This window comes from Pleurodeles waltl, chromosome 11 (assembly GCF_031143425.1).
Source record: "Pleurodeles waltl isolate 20211129_DDA chromosome 11, aPleWal1.hap1.20221129, whole genome shotgun sequence".
NCBI lineage: Eukaryota > Metazoa > Chordata > Amphibia > Caudata > Salamandridae > Pleurodeles > Pleurodeles waltl.
Genome location: NC_090450.1, coordinates 43,658,317 through 43,677,524, shown reverse-complemented (window position 1 = coordinate 43,677,524; position 19,208 = coordinate 43,658,317).

Below are 19,208 nucleotides of genomic sequence, written 5' to 3'. Positions count from 1 at the left end.
ATGGCACTGGGATTTTGGCCTCTGGCCACATTAGCGTAAAAAAATGACTCTAATGTGACACAAGGAGGCGCTAGGGGCATTTAAATATGCCCCTTGGGTTTGTTTGACAGTGACACTGTCTCTGTGGAACTAAAACAAAAATCCCTTTGAAGTGTGTTTAACAGCTGCAAAGTAATCTCGCGACATCAAACCAGTATTAGACCTGGGCGTGAGTAAAAATTACACTGTCAATTGAAGCTTAAATCAGCACCACTAGTGGTAGTGCTAAGTTACCGCACCCTGTTTTTAATACCACTAATCAGTGCTGTTTTTGATTGTGTTTAACAGTGGCTTGTTGTCTGTGGATGGTCAAGCCACTAACGATGAAACTATATCTGTGAGCTCCTTGTCAGCGCTACCACTGGGCGTGATCAACAGTGACAGGGTGTCCATGGTTCCTTAGATCAGGGTCACAATTGGGTATACTTGACAGTGACACTGTCTCTGTGGAAGTAAGTGACAAAAAGCACATTTAGGTGTGTTTGAGAGTGACACATGATCTTTGTGACTTCACATCATTGTCAGTTGTGGGCGTGAGTAAAGGTTAGATAAACACCACAAGAGGCAGCGCTTATGGCTCTGCACCCCATTTGTGATACCACTAATCAGTGCCCTTTTTGAGTGTTTTTAGCAGTGCACATTCTATGAGTGACTATCCAGGTCACTATCAGTCAGTGACAGTGACGCCGTGTCTGTGAATCACAAGCCAGTGCTACCACTCACTGAGTGTGGATAACAGGACAACCTGCCATAAAACCACAGAACCACTGACATGCTTGGACGTGTTTAACAATAATGCCCCCTCTGTGGAACTAACTTGAGCAACACGGTTGAATGTATGACAAAGTTACTCTGTCTGTGGATACCAAAGTCACTATTACTGAAGGACAGTGACACTCTATCTGTGAATCCCAAGCCAGGACTACCACTCACTGGGTGTGGATAAAAGTGACACCCTGCCTATAAGGCACAACACCATTGATACGTTTGGACGTGTTTAACAATAAAACCCCCTCTGTGGAACTCACTTGAGTAACACAGTTGGATGTATAACAAAGGGATCCTGTCCTTTGAACCTCATAGTAGCCGATATTAACATGTAAAGGCCGTCAGTGAGTGTAACTGAAAACCGTGTCAGTTTTGGGTGTGGTTACCAAAAACACATCATCAGTGGTGCCAAAGTCACTGCCACTATAAAAGGCACCTTGGGTTTGATTCCCAGAGAGATTCTATGCTTCCAAAAGGATTTGTACCTTGAAATAGGCACATGAAATCGAAACTGTGAACATACATAGAAATGAATACAGGTGTTCACATTGAACTAGTGAATTCTTTGGTATACATATCTATATATTCAATGAAAAAAAACACAGGTTACAGGGACGTTATAGTTAGGAAATCTAATTAAAATAACATAGAAATTCACTTGTAAAAAACAAAGGTTATAAGGACATTATAGTGAGGTTCTCATTTTAAATGTATCAAAGCATAGAAATTCACCACTGCTAATTACCTCACAAATTAAAGCACTCATGACATCTTTGATAACATCATTGATAATGTTACTGTATCATCTCCAATAAAATGATTGATTAGATAACTGTGCATGGCGGGGGCAAAGCACATTTTATGATGACAGTGTAATTTTGTACAGTTTGTTCATTTTCATTAGATTTTGTGAACATTTGCAAGGAATTATTATGCAGTTTCCCACATCCCTTACCACTCTCACATCTCCACCTGAGCTCTCAGCTTTCACACCCCAGGGCACCAAATGCCAAAGCTCTACAGTCAATAAATCTCTGCTGAGCCCTGGTGAGTGACTCTCGTGATCTCAATGGGGGAGTTGCAGGGCTCAGGGCGACAATGCTCAAAGATGAAAAGGAATACATCTAAAAGCTGAATTTTAATTAGTGATTTTTCATCTTTTAGGTAGTAATCACATCTGGATCAGAAGTCCTCTTGCATTAAGTCCCTTGCACAGTTTTACCAAAAGAATTACAGTGGTGGTGGAAATGCACAAGGAATACATTTTGGTGACAATGTTCCTGCAAGCATTCAACATTGAGGCTCATATGTCAGAAAAAGTAGCGCATCAGCTCTACAGCACCACTTTTCTTGCACCCCCTACCGGCACCTAACAACACCATGGTTGCGCTGTATTTATAATATGATGTGCCATTGGGGTCGCTAACACAATAGCTTCAAAAGATTTTAAGCTATTGTGGTGCTTTGTTACACTAGCGCCTAAACCTTTGATGCTAATGCAGCAAAGTGCAAAGACGCCAGTAGGTTACTCTGGGAGCATCATTTTAATGCATGCTCTGAGCAGGAGTTAAAACTAATGCCACAAATTGCATAGTGAAATTTTTTACATTTCACTGTGCCATTTTTGCGAGCCTCTTAGCGCCGGAACACCCCCCCTTGCATACATTATGCCTGGCACAGACATAATGGTGCACAAGGGGTTACAAAGTGGCGCAATGCATGCATTACACCACTTTATAAATATGGCGTGGCAGGAAAGCCATTTTAGCGCCACCTTAGCATATAACAAATGACGCTATGTCGGTGCTATTGTGGCTCTAGGGGGGTTTAAATATGCCCCTGAGTTTACTTCACCCCATTGCTGGTGGACAGCTTTCGCACCATTCGTATGCTGGTGAGAGGTGGAAATACCACATCACTGATGGAGTATTACTGTGACACCAAGCCTACTTAAGGCCTAAGTGTACAGTAATCTGGGAGTGCCACATTTTTGGTGTTGTCGTTTTACCGCAGAACTCTAAATGTGCCCAGAAGATGGTGGCCCTCGGATCTGTCATCACGTAATTCTCGATGCTGCTCTCTTTCCCGGATGTGGAAATGATTATGGGATGTGAGTGCCATGCTGGACTCTGTGCAGCTCTGTCACTGGTAATAATGATGAATTGCAGTCTTAGATCTCTCTGCAAAAACCCAACATATTCTCTCTCCACTGTCAGCAGAGAGCACTGAGGCATTGATAACAAGCCCCGGGGAGGGGGAAGGAGTGTTATATTGTGCTTCTGGAAGAGGGAGGCCACAGCGAGGTGTGATGAGAGATGTCACTCTAAATGCAAGATATATCTGCAAACCTTAAGGTGCTCGCCTAGGACTCGGAATCAAACCATTTATTTTATGGTTACAATCAGAGGTTTTTGATCATGCTTCAGTAGTGAATTTTAGGTGAAAAGTACAAGTTAAAGCAGGAAATTAATGTTTGAGTCACAACCAATACAATTATAGGCACTATATTGCATGTGCAATATTGAAAAACAATCATAAGGTACTTGCTACATCAATCTAACCAATGCACCACATTGTAAGTATGGGTATGTAGTTGTGGAGGTAAGAAAAATTGTTATGTATGTACGTATGCATGTATGTGAAAATTGTGTATGCAAGTATGTATATATTTGATATTTCTATGGTGCAAATCTAGCCAAAGGGTTGCAGAGTGTTGTACATGGTCAAAGTCAAGCATAAAGACAACTAGTGATAGGGGATTGAGCTGGGTAGAGGATGGTTAATGCATTGTGACGGGTCTTTGACTATTTCCTAAACTGGGGCAGCACTGGGATGGTCTGCAGTTTGATGGCGTCATGGCTGCTAGTGAGCTGAGATCCACCAGAGATGGTGAGCTTGTCTGCAAGATAAGCAGGGGTGATGGTTGTGATAGCTTTCTAAGAGACGCAGTTGGTCTTGAAGGTTACCTTGATAAAGTATTGGCAGGCAATGTAGTGGCTGCAGTATTACTGTGAGTTGATATTATAGATCTCAATGCAATATAGCACACCCATAGGAAGTATTGTCATTCAACCAACTCCCACAATAGATCATCTGTTTCACAATAGATTTTCTCTTCTAGACATAGGTAATACATGTTATACATTATTATATCTATACATAGCTCAACATGCTTTGTTAACCTAATACGTTTGTCCATGTAGGTGATACTATGAGATTATCTTCTTTAATATAGATGGAAAAGATGCATTGAGAAGGAGAGTTTGAGTTAAGTAAACCTGAGGAGAGAGTTGTTATACAGTGTAAAGAGACAGAGAGAAGGGGAGAAATGGAAAATAGGAAAACAAGGGAGGAGGTTGGTGGGAAGAATGGGATGGCAATGCTTCAGTGGTCAATAATTTCCTTTGTGTGTAATGCAGTGAAAGAGGTGGGGCACCTTTTTATGTGGTGGATGATAAATGCATATGTGATATACCATGTTGTAGTCGGATTGATTTGGGTGACAAATGATGGCTTTATCTGTTGCTTGTTCACACCACAATTTGTTGACATTGATGTTTGTGTTTTTATTCATAGGGAAAATGCCTTCTTCTTAGAGTCACCCACACCCACTATGTGTGTACAGATTATAACGAAACAAACCTATTCTTGGGTGAACATCAGACAGGCTTCAAACACCTATTTGAGCACCTGACCGATCAGTCACATTTGCCAGGAACAGTGGCAGCCAATCACTGCTTAGGCAAACCAATTAGATCACTTTTTTGGGTCTGTAGCTAGTCAAGACCTTTTCATTTTACTGAAAAGGATACATAAAATACACTTACTTTCTCATTGGGCTTTCAGAGACCCTTCTTATTCCATTGGTCAGCTGTTGTGTCATTCATATTTTTCTGGTCCCCACTGAAGCATGGAGAAATGAGCCACCTGACTTCGGCCATTGGCTAACTTCACAGTGAGTGATGCATTCTACTCATGTGCAAAGTCAGCATCCACCCAAAATGTAGTTTCCTTCTATGCCAGGGACTATTGTGGCAGCGTGCATTTTTAATTAAAGAAATGATTAAATGATTTGCAGTCAATGCTTATTATATTTATTTATGTTTATGGCAAGCTCCCAGCAGCTCTCCCTAAACTAGTACTGGGCAACTTGCTTCTTATTGTATGCACATATTGTGCACATTCTTAATTATTAAAAACAAAAGCTAAAATGGCCACCCATACATGAATATGTGTGCAGTAGCATGTGTGCCCATCTACTAAATTATTTTAATGTAATACAAATCCTACAAGGATGGCCGCCTTTGGGTGCCTGTTCATGCTCACTCATGGGCAGACATCTTCCAACATGTTTTATTTTGTCGTACCTATTCAAAGATGTCCACCTATGCGTGCACCTGTATGCCTTTTTGCATGCATAGGCTGCTATCATTGAATGCTTTTTTGGAAAACTTTGTTGTAAAAATGATTTTATGAAGGTCCCCATGCATGTTCAAACTTGCATACAGATAAGTGCCTACTTTTGAAAAGACTGTTAAAAGAAAGTTTTGCAAAAAACATTACAAAAGTAGAGAAGTATTTGCAAAGCAAAAGACTGACTGCTAACACCAGATCTATTGGCTTTGCCAGTGCTTGTTGACTTTAGATAGCAAGCATTTATTCCACCCTTCTGAATTACTTAGAACACTGCTACCTCAGAGGGCAAATGGGGAAATGCATTCGGCTCACACTCACACTGTTCATCATGACAGTCAAGCTATTTAAATAGTCACTGCAGACGTACACATACTTCACTCATAAGAGGGGTATTCCTGCACAAAAAATGATCATAAACGTTTCACAATGTGAATTAACAATAAAAAACATATTTTTTCATAAAAAAATCACATTAAACATTCATATTTGCAACACTTAACAAGAGGGAACAACTAATTAATCAGACTGGTTAAGATACTGCATGCCACAGCCACGACCAGGAGCAGCGATGTAAGTTAAGAATATCACTGATGCACAACACCAAAATACACCCCTATATCAAAATATGAAGCCTAAAAAGTCCAGATATATAATCAAAGGTGTGTATTCCAAGCACTACATCATAGCGCAGCACGATAACCATAACTAGCTATTGAGAAGGGTGCTCATCAACTGTGTCTGCTTTCTCAGGTATGGTTCGTTTCCTAGTCCTCTTCTTCATTAACTTGGACAAGAACCATCTTTGACCCAGTTTATAACATCAGACTGTGCATGAATGTTTGCTTTATTTTAGTAGTAAGAACCACTCACCTAAGGCATGATAGTAGACTGAAAGTAAGGGTTTGAGGTACCAAGGCATTTTGTGGTCACAAACTCAGCAGCTCCTGAAATCACTGCTAGCAACCACAAAATGGCTTTTGGGGATGTATTATACCATTTTGCCAGTCGGAAAAACAGTTTTGACTCAGAAAATAAGATTTCCAAATTAAATCAAATTGCAATTAAGGAGGGGAATGAAAGGGGCGGCCCCTCCTACTTGGCATTATACAAGTTATGAAGCGAGAATTTATAGCTGCAATGGTGGTCTCAAATTCTTCAATATATATAAACACTTCAAAGTTGATTGTGCCTGATTCCTAAACAGCATATTGCCCCTTTTGGTCATCTTCCCTTTTGAGATCGTGTCGGGTGGCCAGGGCGGCTCCTCTGGTAAAGCGGAGGAGCGTCAACACCCAGCCAGCAGCAACAGCTGCAAACTTGAAAAATAAAACAATAATAAAGTATGTTTAGTATTGTTTTATTTTACGGGGCAGGGTTATGGGGATGACAGGCACCAGGGGGAGTGGTGGGTACACTTCCCGTAGTGCACATGTGTGTTTGGCCAGCCGCCTTAGGATGGCCAAACACACATGCGCACTGAGCTGTCTCCAGCCCGGCACTCTGTTGCACGGTTGGGGACAGTAGGCACAAGCTCCCCGTCGGCCTGGGAGTGCAAACCAAGAGCTCTCAGGCCAATCCTAATGCTGCTCTCATGCTGCCAGAAGCATGAGAGCAGCGTTTTGATTGGCCGTAGGGCAGGCTGGGAGCCTGTGCTTTCAGTGAGGGACCCAGAAGAGCGGCGAACTGGCGGCTATGCCACAGGTAAGATTTTATTTTTTTGTGTCTCTTTTTTGTTTTGTAACCCATCACCCTGCCACTTTGCCCCAACTCCAGCCGCTACTGGCAAGGATGTGGTTGTAGTGACTGGTGGGCAAATTTAAAAACACGAGAAATCGATAAGAACCTCTTTATTGACAGAAGAGAGATAAAAAGGACTCCCTGACTAAAACAATATATTGCTGTCACCAATGTCTCCAGCCAAGTTGAGCTGACATAGTCATGCTCAGTAAAAGAAAGGTGGGCAAGATGTGCCTCTTCAGACCACACAGCCCAGCTCTGGGTCACAGTCTGTGTCGCAGAACACCCCCAGCACACACGATTGTCATATGTGCTGTGGCACAAAAACCTACAGATCTCAAGGCAGGGGAACACACTCTACAGAGCCTTGTCACGTAATAGTAGGGATGCTCCTCTTAGTGTGTCTAGGGGATGGATGTATACTGTATTTTTTCTGTCTGAAAGAAGCAAGAAGGTCACCACTGGAATCTGGATAAGTACAGAATAAGTTGATGTATTCTGATATCATTCTCTTGGGGAACTCTTGTGTGTGAAAGAGGTGAGTGCCTTGGAAGACTCCAGTTTCCTGTCTTCTTGCAAATGGAGAACATGTAGGAACGCTGCCTACAGTTAGACCTCTATGGCTCAGCTCTGCCATTTCCCAGTATTGGGGAAGTGAAAAGACGAAATTAATGGCAGGGTCTGCTTGAGAGATCTTTCCTGATAGATGGTTAGTACCATTGAGGACCAAAGTGCTAGAGGTAATTCAAAAGGTTTGTTTCAGTCATGGATGGGCAGATTCATGAGAGCTACTGTGGTCCCCAGAGCATCTTCATGAGGCATGCAGATGAAGAAGACACAAATGAGTTGAAAGCAACTTTGACCAGATGACTTCTAATGTCACTCTCTGGGTAGATGCACTCCGGGTCCCTGTTTAACCGAGATACCATCCAATACCAGGGACTGCTCCATTACAGGCTTTGTCTTTAGCTTCGAACAATCTATGAGACTCTCAGCCAGGATCTCTAGGATTCATCTAACTCTCAAAGGAATCTTAGAGACTCAAAAGATGTTCACACTGGCTCACATGTCTGTAGTGCAACGTGCTTTCTACTGCTACTCCTAGGGGAGGTTGGGGACACCCCTGGATTACACCTGGGGAAGGTAAAAGTTGTCCCAGACCCGAAGCAAAGACAACGAGACCTGTAAGATTCCACCCAGAATAAATGAGCCATGAGGGTCAATAAAGCTTTATATATGTTTGCCATGGAGAACTGAAATATGCCTTATTTGTTGGCATTGTTTGCAGAATGAGCTATACTGAGAAATGTTCAAAGTTTCGGTCAGTATAGCCTGCAGCCAGCATGGGGACTTATGAGTCCACTCTCCATGTAAGGAACCCTTGGCCCTTTGAGATAATAAAGATCCCAATGTATGATTCTTCCATCTGCCTGTGAGTCTCTGATCGGTGAATTCATACATAACTGAGATAACCAGACAGACCCACGAGTAAAGGATAAGCTATAATGTCTGTTCCCACATGTATGCTTCAGCCATACAAGTGATGGTGAACTGGTATCACATGACACTATCAAGTGTGGTGTATCCTCTCTTGTATACGTTAGCCTACAGGCGAGAAAGTCCTCAAATTTGTGGAGCGACCCAATCCAGGGCTCATTCGGAGTATTAGCCAGTCCCTAAGAGACAAAACATGAACCAAGCCATCACGAGATGTGGCATGCAATTCACCAAGCAAAGAAAACTGTGATAAAACTCTTTCCCATTAAAAAAGGTATTTCTTCATCATCAGTTAGATTGAATACATTAGATTTTATCAGTGCACTGAGTAGAAATTACTTTAAATAATTGTCTAAACTTAGAAACATTTAAGAACATTTCTGTGCTGTGGAGAAATTGTCATGTGGCAGCCAAGACAATGTTAATTTGTCATGTGCCCCTGCATATATGCCCGCTAATATATTTAAATGCCTAGCTGGATTATTGCTGATTAAACCATACAGGAGTGATGTTTTGTGCAGTGAACAAACCGAGCGGAATGACTTCATGGCGCTCTCATATTGGCTTCTTAAAGCAATAAGGACCAGGGAAGTAAAAGATTTGCTTAGGATCACACAGTTTGGTCAGATGAGGAAACTGTGATTTGAGCATCGAATTTCTGGCTACACATTGGTACAATTCAGTCTCTGGAGTGGATTTCTCCTTCAGTACATTAGCACACTACACATTCAATAATGTCCACTCAATAAATGCAAATATCATGTTAACTTAATCCAATTGTAAGTATGTGTTTATTTTGATAGTGCGAACCTAACTAGGATGCTATGGAGTGCTTTAGATCACATGAGCTAAGAAACAATCTACAGAATTCTGTATATCAAGTATTAAATTACAATTCACTTTTTTTAGATAGGTAGAGTGCAATTTGCCCAGAATCACTTTGGGGCACATGTACGTATCATTTTTCCTGTCGCAAACGGCCCGATTCGCAGAATCGGACCGTTTGTGACAGGAAAAAAAACATTTTGGTACCTACAGACCCTATTTTGCGATTTGGTAATCTATTTACTGCATCACAAAATAGGTTTGCGAGTTGCAATTAGGAAGGGGCGTTCCCTTCCTAATTGCGAGTTGCAGCGCAATGTAGCATTGTTTCATGACCGTGAATGCGGTCACAAAACAATCGCAGTTAGCACCAGTTTCAAAATGGTGCTAACCCATTCGCAAATGGGAAGTGGTCCCCTGGGACACCTTCCCCTTTGTGAACGGCAGCGAAAATATTTTTTCAGAACAGGCAGTGGTCCTACGGACCACTGCCTGCTCTGAAAAAATGAAAAGAAAACTTTTCATATTATTTTGTTTTAAATGCATCTCGTTTTCCTTTACGGAAAACAGGCAGCATTTAAAAAAGAGAAAACTGATTTATTTAAAACCAGTCATAGACATGGGGGTCTGCTGTCTCCAGCAGGCCACCATCCTTGTGAGGGTGGCCATTCCCAATGGGGTCGCATTTTGTGACCTGCCTCATGAATATTCATGAGGTAGGTCATTTGCGACCCCATTATGAATCACAGACAGTGTCATTGACACTGTTGTACATCCGTTTTTGCGACTTGCAGTTTGCGAGTCGCAAAACTGGATCTTTGTACATGTGGCCCTTAATGTTGAGACTGGCTTTCAAACCTGAGCCAAAGGTGCCATTGTCAGTATCTCTAGCCGCTAGGCCACATCTTCTCTCTCTCTATCTTTATACATATATATATATATATATTCATATATATCTATATATATATATATATATATATATATGTATATATATATATATATATATATATAGATATATATGTATTCAAGAAAACTGGTGCATTATAATCGCACACAAGGGCTGCACATCATCCAGAGTAAGCTCGTAAAAGAGTAGAGTCAAAAACCACTTAGGAATAATTTCATCGGCTGCTATTTATTGAAAAAGGTTTAAATGCAGGTAAATTCGACCCGCATAAAATGGTAAAAAAGCACAAAAAGGAAATCACTAATGTGCCCACCATGAACAAACACATGCTGTCCCAACCAGATGTCAACGCGTTTCGGCAGAAGCCTTCAACAGGACATGCCAGGATATATATATAATCATTTAATACTGTCTAATATTGTCATTTAGAAATACTTGCAACATTATCAATCATAAAGACAAAGGCCTGGTTATTTGTAAATGTCACCTTAATTGACAATATAGGACCGTATTACAAGTTACACATTATGCATTTTATTTTAATATGATGTGTATTTTGGGATACTTTGCTTTAAAAACTGCTTTCTTTATAGCCCAGTTAATAATGGGTACTTACTGGAACAAGGATGTTTAGTTTTTGTTTGCCCTTCATGAATACATTTAGATACCCTTGCTGCAAAACTTGATGCTCCCTGTCTAATATTCCTAGCAACCTTGAAATTGGTAACTCAGCAGACTGGTTTGAAACCTGTCATTGTGATGATCTAACCCCTGACGTACCACAATAGCACCTTAAACAGTATACAATTGTTAAATAAAATAGCTGTTGTGGATTTTGGCAATAATTGTTTAATGATCTTATACTTTTGATAGTTTTCACATGAACTTCAGTGATGTAAATTAATGTGAAATCATCAGCATTCAAGGCCCAGTGATGTCACATCCTGCGTTCTTACTGTGGAATAATAGGGTGCATTATGTCACATCATTATTGTGATTATACTGCTTTTTTATCGGTTCCAAACACATCACATATTCTCCAAACTTTGACACAAATATGCACAGCATCATGCATGGGAACTGGTCTGATTCATACTCAACAAAGCCATAGTATAAAACTTTGCAGCCCAATTCACAAAAGGTATTTTGGAGCAGGTGAAGAGGTATTCGAGTAGTACTCCTTTACAATTTACGAAAAGCAATTCACAGATCTATGAGGTAAATTTCTACCTTCACCTCTCCAATATATTTGGGGTGAAGATCTCCGGACCAGTGATGGAGATGTCTGCATGTTATTTAGTAATAAATGAGGGAGGGACAAGTGGATGTTGGAAAAATGAGAATTATTACTACAAAATGGGTGGGGTTAAGAGAAATTCAGGGAGGGGGTTAGGGAGTGCCATTTTGTTGGGAAGGAAAAGTCTCTCTTGGTGATAGTTGTGCACCCCTGCACAGAGTGCCACAGCTGCAATGATTTCCGTCTCCTTAGTGCTGATTTTTGTTGTAATGGGCGAACATGGATCATGCGTGTATGACATGAGATCGGCCTGTTGCACAGATTGCAGTCTTGGTGGATGGCAATGAGTGCCTGAAGAGCTTCCCTCATAGTGGAAGTGCCTGGAGTTGTGTACCATGAGCGAGGTGTCATCAGCATAAGCGAAAAGGCCTTCTACATGTGTCACTGGAGTGAGACCTACAGGCTCACTCATGCAAGGTTCTGGTGCAGTATGCTTAGCTCGCATTTGGGCTACATCAAGTCAGTATGTAGCACGTTCCCGCACTTATGTGTTGTATGTATGTGCTGGGTGTACGTGTTCCTGTTACCCAAGGCTGACTGGAGAAGCATGAGGAGGTAGAGGAATCCCCTGGACAGATGTGTGGATTACTGCTTTGCTGTGAGCTGGGTGGGACACACACTGGAGGAAGGGGAGAGGACTTCTTCAGTACATTTTAAAGGGTGCTCTTTGATTCACAGAATGGTCACTCCATTTGAAGATGGAGATGGAGCTGATAAGAAAATCATAAACAGTAAGGCTGAGTCCCTGGGGTAACCTTTTAATACACATACACTGTGACTGACATCCAGGTGTAACCTATATTTACTTTTGTGGACTGTGTTATGGGACTATCAAGTTGGAGTTGCTATTGCTGTGACAGACTGCTTCATGCTGGAAGGGCTATGCACAGGAGTGGGCACTTCAAAAGGAAACACAGCTCCAACACAAACTTCAAAGACTCAGACCTCCTAAATCACATCTGGTGTCTAGAAACGGGCTGTAAGAAGGGAAGCTTGAGGCTTGCAGAATAGTCAACTTTCAAGCAGCCAGTCGGGCTGTACGAGGAGAAGCTCTGTAAGGCTTCTGCCTGTGACCGTGTTTTCCCGGTGGCCACATCAATGCGCGCGAGGACACAGAGATCTCCTGTGACCATGGCTGGGGGCTAAGGGCTGCAGTCTCCCAGCTTGGTCAAGGGACATCATCCAGGGAATTCCAAGACTAGCTGCCCCTGGAGCCTGCAACACCAGTGCCTGCATGCTTGCCAAGACCAGTGAGCCCTGTGAGGAAGAGAAGAGGGAGTAAGGAGTGAGGTACAGGGAGAATTCTGGCTAGTGGATCCCTCCAGGGATGTGTGAGGAGAAGACTGCTATGCCAATCAGGTCGTCACCCCTGTGCAGGTTCAAGTCAGCAGCCCAGTATACCAGTGGGTGCTGCCGGAAAGTAGCCATGTCAGACATTTCTGTTGTGCAGAGAGGGCCGAGCCCATGTGCGGAGTGAATTTGGCGATCCGTATACCAGATCGACTGCTGTGAAGATTACTACGCTGCTGAACGAGCCAGGATCGTGTGCCTGAGAAGTTGGCAACCCCCATGCCAGAGGGGGCCCTGTGATAAGGGCGTTGCTGCTGGGTTGATTGGGCATTGCCCGTGTACAGGGCAAGGTCAGTATCTGGTTCAAACTGTCTTTGACAGAAAAGGCCGCTGTGGAGAACCTTTTGGTCCCTTCTGGGATAATTTTAGGAAGTAGTGTGTTGCATAATTTTCTTTATTGAGTCCTAGGTTAGTATTATTTGTTCAATATAATTTTACATTTTTTTACATTAAATTAATTTTTTTTATTTATTTAGAAAATAATAAACTATAACACATTTCCCAATATTTTACCATAGGGCAAGCTCTTTTCTAGATGTGGAGCTCTATGCAAACAGGTTCAAAGTTGATAATTATAACTTTACCATCATACATTAAGTCATAGGAGTCTCCAAACAGTCATTTGATGTCGTGGAGACTGGTAAGTTTAGGCTTAGGTATAAAACTCTAACTGGGAATGGTCATAGCAAAATAGAGGAGATTTATACCTAGGTGTACAAATAGCTCTCACGTGAGTAGCTCTATAGCTGGAAACCTGGTGCTGTGAATCAGGCCCTTAATAATAGAGGCAATTACCCATGTGTAAAAAGAGTAAAACCAGGAGGGGTGATGAAGAGGGAGGGGTAAAGCGTTGAGTGAACTCCACCGCCATCCGGCATTCCCGCCCTTGTGGCCTTTAAAGATGGCCGCCGGCTGCCTGAGTACTTAAACGGGGTCCACTGAGGAACCCGCCACTGTGGCGGCTGGCGCGAGCTCTCGTGCATCCGGGCCGCCTTCATTCCTCTAATAAATGAACGTGCTGCTTGATATAAGCAGTGCGGCATGTTAGGAGCTGTCATCAAAATTTATTGATGCTGCAAGAGACTTTTACAGTCGGTGAGAAAAAAATGCAGAGATTTATGAACTTGTAAGGGAAATTTCTGCGTTTTCTGCCAAAGCATCATAAATCCCCGCATAGTTCCTCCGGAGCCCTAGTGGGGACTATGAAGGCTACGGGGGTTGGGGGCCCGAGGGGGACCCTGTAATGGAGAACGCTTAAAGTAAGAGATCTCTGTGTCCTCGCGCATTGATGTGGCCACCGGGAAAACAATGGATACAAATATTTCCTAATGTTTTTAGCATTTCTTACAGCAACGCTGCAACTCTCCCCTTGCTCTGTGCACCACCCTTCGTGCAAGGCTGGGCATTTTTAAGTGCAAGCCTTTTTTTCCTTTATTTTCTGACAGTCAGTTTTGGGGGTAAGCGGTAGGCACCGTGCAGTTCGGGTGAATGCCAGATATGTGGGAATGTGCCCCTCTGCACTCTCATTCAAATGTTTACTATGCATTTATATCCTGAGTGTTTCCGGCTGCCTCTGAGTGCAGTGTACAGAGCCCTGTCCAGTACAGACTCACAGGGATGGACTTTGGCAATCTTAAAGTATACAGCATGTTATGTATTTTCTACAAAGCCAAAGGGTTGACTTCCAATCAAGACAGAATACTCTGGGGCACAGCAATGCACACTTCAAAGGAAGGAAATGGAACAACCCAAACGAAATGCCGGTTGTGATAACTATTCCTCTATAGGAAACAAAGTCCAGATCATGGACTCACTTTTTTATAATATGTTTTTGGGCGGGGGATGGCGAAATTTGTTAAACAGCACCTTATCCAATTCCTCGACTTTTTTTCATAACTTTGCAAATGTGATGAACTTAAAGACATTTGAAGTTTTTTTTCTAAAATGCAGATTACAAATGATTCTACCAATATCATACAAAACCTTTTAGCCATGTAATTGTCTTTGTAAATCTTTAAAAGCAAATGCCTAGTGGGAATAATTTGTTCCCAATTGAAGGTAGGGAAGGTGCACACAGTTTGCATTTTTGCAAAAGGAGGACATACATTATATTTTATATATTTATAGTATTTCCTTCTAAAAAAAAAACAAGTGAATTCGTACCAGCTTTGTTAAACGGGCCTTTTATCCTGGCCATCATTCTGACTCAAATCTCGATACATTATTTTTGTAATATTATCATTTAGTGTACAAACTCAAAATATTTCAGTGAAGTAAACAGTGAGGGAAGGTACAAGATAGCCTAATGTGCCCCTACTTTTAAATTATTCTCTGCTGTGTGAATAAAAATGGGCGGCATTTCTGCTCTTCCCGTGGCCAAGTCCGATATTCTCACCCCAATCCTTCTCTCGTCCCCTCACCTCTCACTTGCACTGGTCTGACTCATCCTCCAGGCAGAAGCGCTTTTCATCTTTTCCTTCATCTATTGGACACACTTGGACCTTACACCAATCACCTATTTACCTCCATCACTCACAAAATCTTTATTATTATCATTATTTTAATTTTTCTGAGCAAGTCATTTTTGATTTCGGTTGTTTTTAGATAATAATTTAAGAACCCCACTTTTTGTAAGTTATTTTTCACGGGTGTTGCACTTTTTTCACCACATAAGAGGGTTTAGTTTGGTTTCTGTAACTCAAAGGGACGCTCTTTTTTTTTTACCCCCTCCCTTTTTTTTACCTCAACAACAGCAATATTTAATGAATTTGACACCGTTCCCTCCAGTTTCACTTTTCCTTTCCAAGTAGGTTGGTTTCACCTTCAACTCTTAGTACTACGGTTTAATCGCTATTATATACATATCACTAGTTTCTGTCAATTTGCTATATTTTTTTGTTGAAAATGTGATCATACCCTAACTAGAAGCGTTGTTTGTGTATCCATAATTCGCCTGGGCGTTATAGAGGTTTACAGGAATGTTTTTGATGTCTTTACTACTTGATACTTAAGACATATATGCAGTGATTGAAATGGAATTACAGAAATGTAGGTATTCATCTCCCCAGAGTACTTGTGTGCTACTGAGAAGTGCTGGTACTCTCTCATTAAAAGTATTGCATCCCCAGTGAGAAGTGAAGGTATTCTCTTTTTTAAATTCGAGAAGTACGGGTACTCACCTACTGTGAGTAACTGTTCATTGGAAGGACTGCCTATATGTGAAGACATGTTTGGAAGAAATTGGTCTGTTCTGTGCGCTAAAAGACCTTCAGCGCTTTAGTGACCAGTAGACAGGTTGCTTATAAAGTGCCATGACATACACAGCCAGAGGTGAAGCTATCCTTAGTGCAGCAAGTATAGTGCCACCGAGAGTCACAGGCTTGTAGGTCCCAATGCACCCAACTTATGACTGCCTTTACGAGGTAACTGTGGGGCATGTGGGGCATTCTTCTTGGTTGCACTAGAGCCCAGTGAACCCCTTATGCTCCACTGTGGATAGCATAGGTTTTATGTGGGTCCTGGAGTGGGGTGCATTTAGATGTGTCAGGAGATTCCTTCAAATACAGAAAGTGAGTTTGAGGAGCAAAGGGTTCTGAGAGCAAAGGCGAGGTGGCGTTTTGGGTACAGATGTAGAATAATACTCACTGGGATTTCGACTGACCATGGGAGACATCCAGGTAAACTAAATGTTGTACCAACTTTGTATAGTTTGTTACAAAAGAATAGGAAGGCTATAGGAGGATGGTTACCGATTCGCAAAACGGGTTTGCCAGTCACAATTAGGAAGGGGAGTCCCCTTCCTAATTGCGAGTCACACTGCAATGCAGGATTGCTTTGTGACCTTTAAGGAAAACGGCTGCATTAAAAAAAAAAAAAAAAACCTGCTTTATTAAAAAGCAGTCACAGACATGGTGGTCTGCTGTCCGCAGCAGACCACCATCCCTGTGAATGCCGCCACTCGCAAGGGGGTCGCAAATTGCGACCCACCTCATTAATATTAATGAGGTCGGTCTTTGCGACCCCCTTGCGAGTCGCAGATTGGTGTCAGGGACACCATCCGAAATTCCAATTTGCGACTCGCAAATTGCGAGTCGCTCTGACTCGCAATTTGCAAGTCGCAAATTGGAATCTACCTACATCTGGCCCATAATTTCCACAAACTCGGTTCAAGGAAGGGATTTGCCGGTTTTTGGCGGTGCAAACTGAAACAAGAAGCATTGTTAAAGCCTTCTGGTCTCACGTTGAAATGTCCCTTCGATGCCAGAACTGGTGCTGCTAACGCACATAGAATTGTGATGCAAACATTGACAGTATCAATAGCACTCTGCGACCACTTTGGAATATTAACTCATATATTTCCAAGATGGCCGTCCTACTGTATCCATACCTAAAGTGACGGCCATCTTGGGATGGTAAAACAAGAAGTAAACAAAATAATGTCATTACACTGGCCTAAGATTGACAGCACATTGCGTCAAGAAGAAACTGGAAAACCAGTTATACCTATGACTTTTAGAGACCTATTTTCTTTTGGCAGCTTCCACACATTTCCCTTTACCTAGTCTCTCAGATGTAAATAGGAGGCAAGAGCAGCCCGTGGCGTTAAGTCTGTGATATCGGGGGGGGGGGGGTAGTGGGGGGTTGGGTGTCAAAGGTAGCATGACATCACTCATCTCACGTCCCTGCAGAGGTCAGATGCCTGGTCCTTCTGTTTGCTGTGACTGGATTTATTATATGAACTCAGCTATTGTTCGTTCCGTTTGTACATTTACAGTGTCTGAGAAAGCGCCTCAAAGCAGTTGTAAAGCTTTATACTGATGTCACACAAACCATATGAAATAAATCAAAAGCACAAGGCCTTACCTCAGAGGGCAAAACCTCCAAACTTGTGAGGAGAATATAAAACACATTTTCAAGTATCCATCACTGTTAAAGGAAGCCCTAACAAGATGTTTTTAGGAAACAGAAGAGTGCTTCTAGGCTCTGTGTCAAGACCTCTGACGTTGAACGAGGAGCTGGAGCCCGACACATCCTTCACCAAAGTATTGCTCCATTGAGCGCAAATTTTCCATTATTCAATTGCAGCGATATTTTTGTAAATAAAATTTGGGGCACATTATTTATCTCAGGTGATACAATAGCTGTGATATTATGCTACCACACTGAGGAGGAACCCACCTACACGCAGGACTGTTATTTAACATAGGAGCTATGCCTACTCATTTTCTCATTTTTGGCTAAATTTCATGGACCTAACACCAAAGAGCAGCAGTGTGCTTCAGAGAGAGCTTATTTTATTGTCACAGGAGCATCTCTATCAGTATGATGGTGGGGGTATGGCTGGAGTGTTTTTCAGATGCCAGAATTTGATTTGAGGGGGCACATGTTCGGGATAGTGCTAGAACACAGATTCATTTTACAGTACAGTGACTTGGCCAGGGACACATAGGCCCTCATTATGACCCTGGCAGTCTTCTGACCGCCAGGTTAAATGTGGCGGTGGTACCGCCAACAGGCTGGAGGTACATGCCACCACATTATGAGATTGGCGGGTTGGCTGCAGCCGACCCGCCACTTCTCCACTCATACCGCCATGGCGGTATGAGCCACTGGGCTGGAGATGTCTATCTCCAGCCAGGCATCCGACATAGTATCGCCCATGGCATTATGAGCCAGCCTACCAGTATGGTTTTCGTGACGTTAGCAACACCATGAAAACCATAATGGTAGGCCCTACCGGTGACAGGGAATTCCTTCTCTGTCACCGGTAGGCAGCTCGCCCACCCTCCCCAACACTCACCTGATGCCCACTCACCCCTCTCCATCCAAAATCACCCCACCATTTACACACTAACCCCCACGCCCTCCGATCCACTCACTCACCCCCTCCGATACATTCACACACACCCCCACTCCCCCATACATGCACACACCCGCAGACACGCACACACCACGCAACCGACCCCTCTCCCCACAGCCACACACGCACACATCACCCCCCTCCGCATACACGCACACAGACACCCACACGCAGCACGTATACACTCATTCACTTACACTGGCATACCCGCATTCATACACACTCTGGAATACAAGCATTCATACACACACTCACACATTCATGCACACACTCAGACACACACAACACCCCCCACCCTTCCACCCCCCTCCCCTGTCAGACACCCAACTTACCTTGTCCGGTGAGGAGGTCGTCCGGCAGGGAATGGGAAGGGGCACCGCTACTGCTAGCAACGCCCCGCCAGCAGAACACCGCCAGGCAATATCACTGGTCATAATACGGCTGGCGGCCTTCTACTGGCGTGGAGGTGCTGGTGTTAGCAGCACCAGGTTACCATCTTCAGCCACGATGAA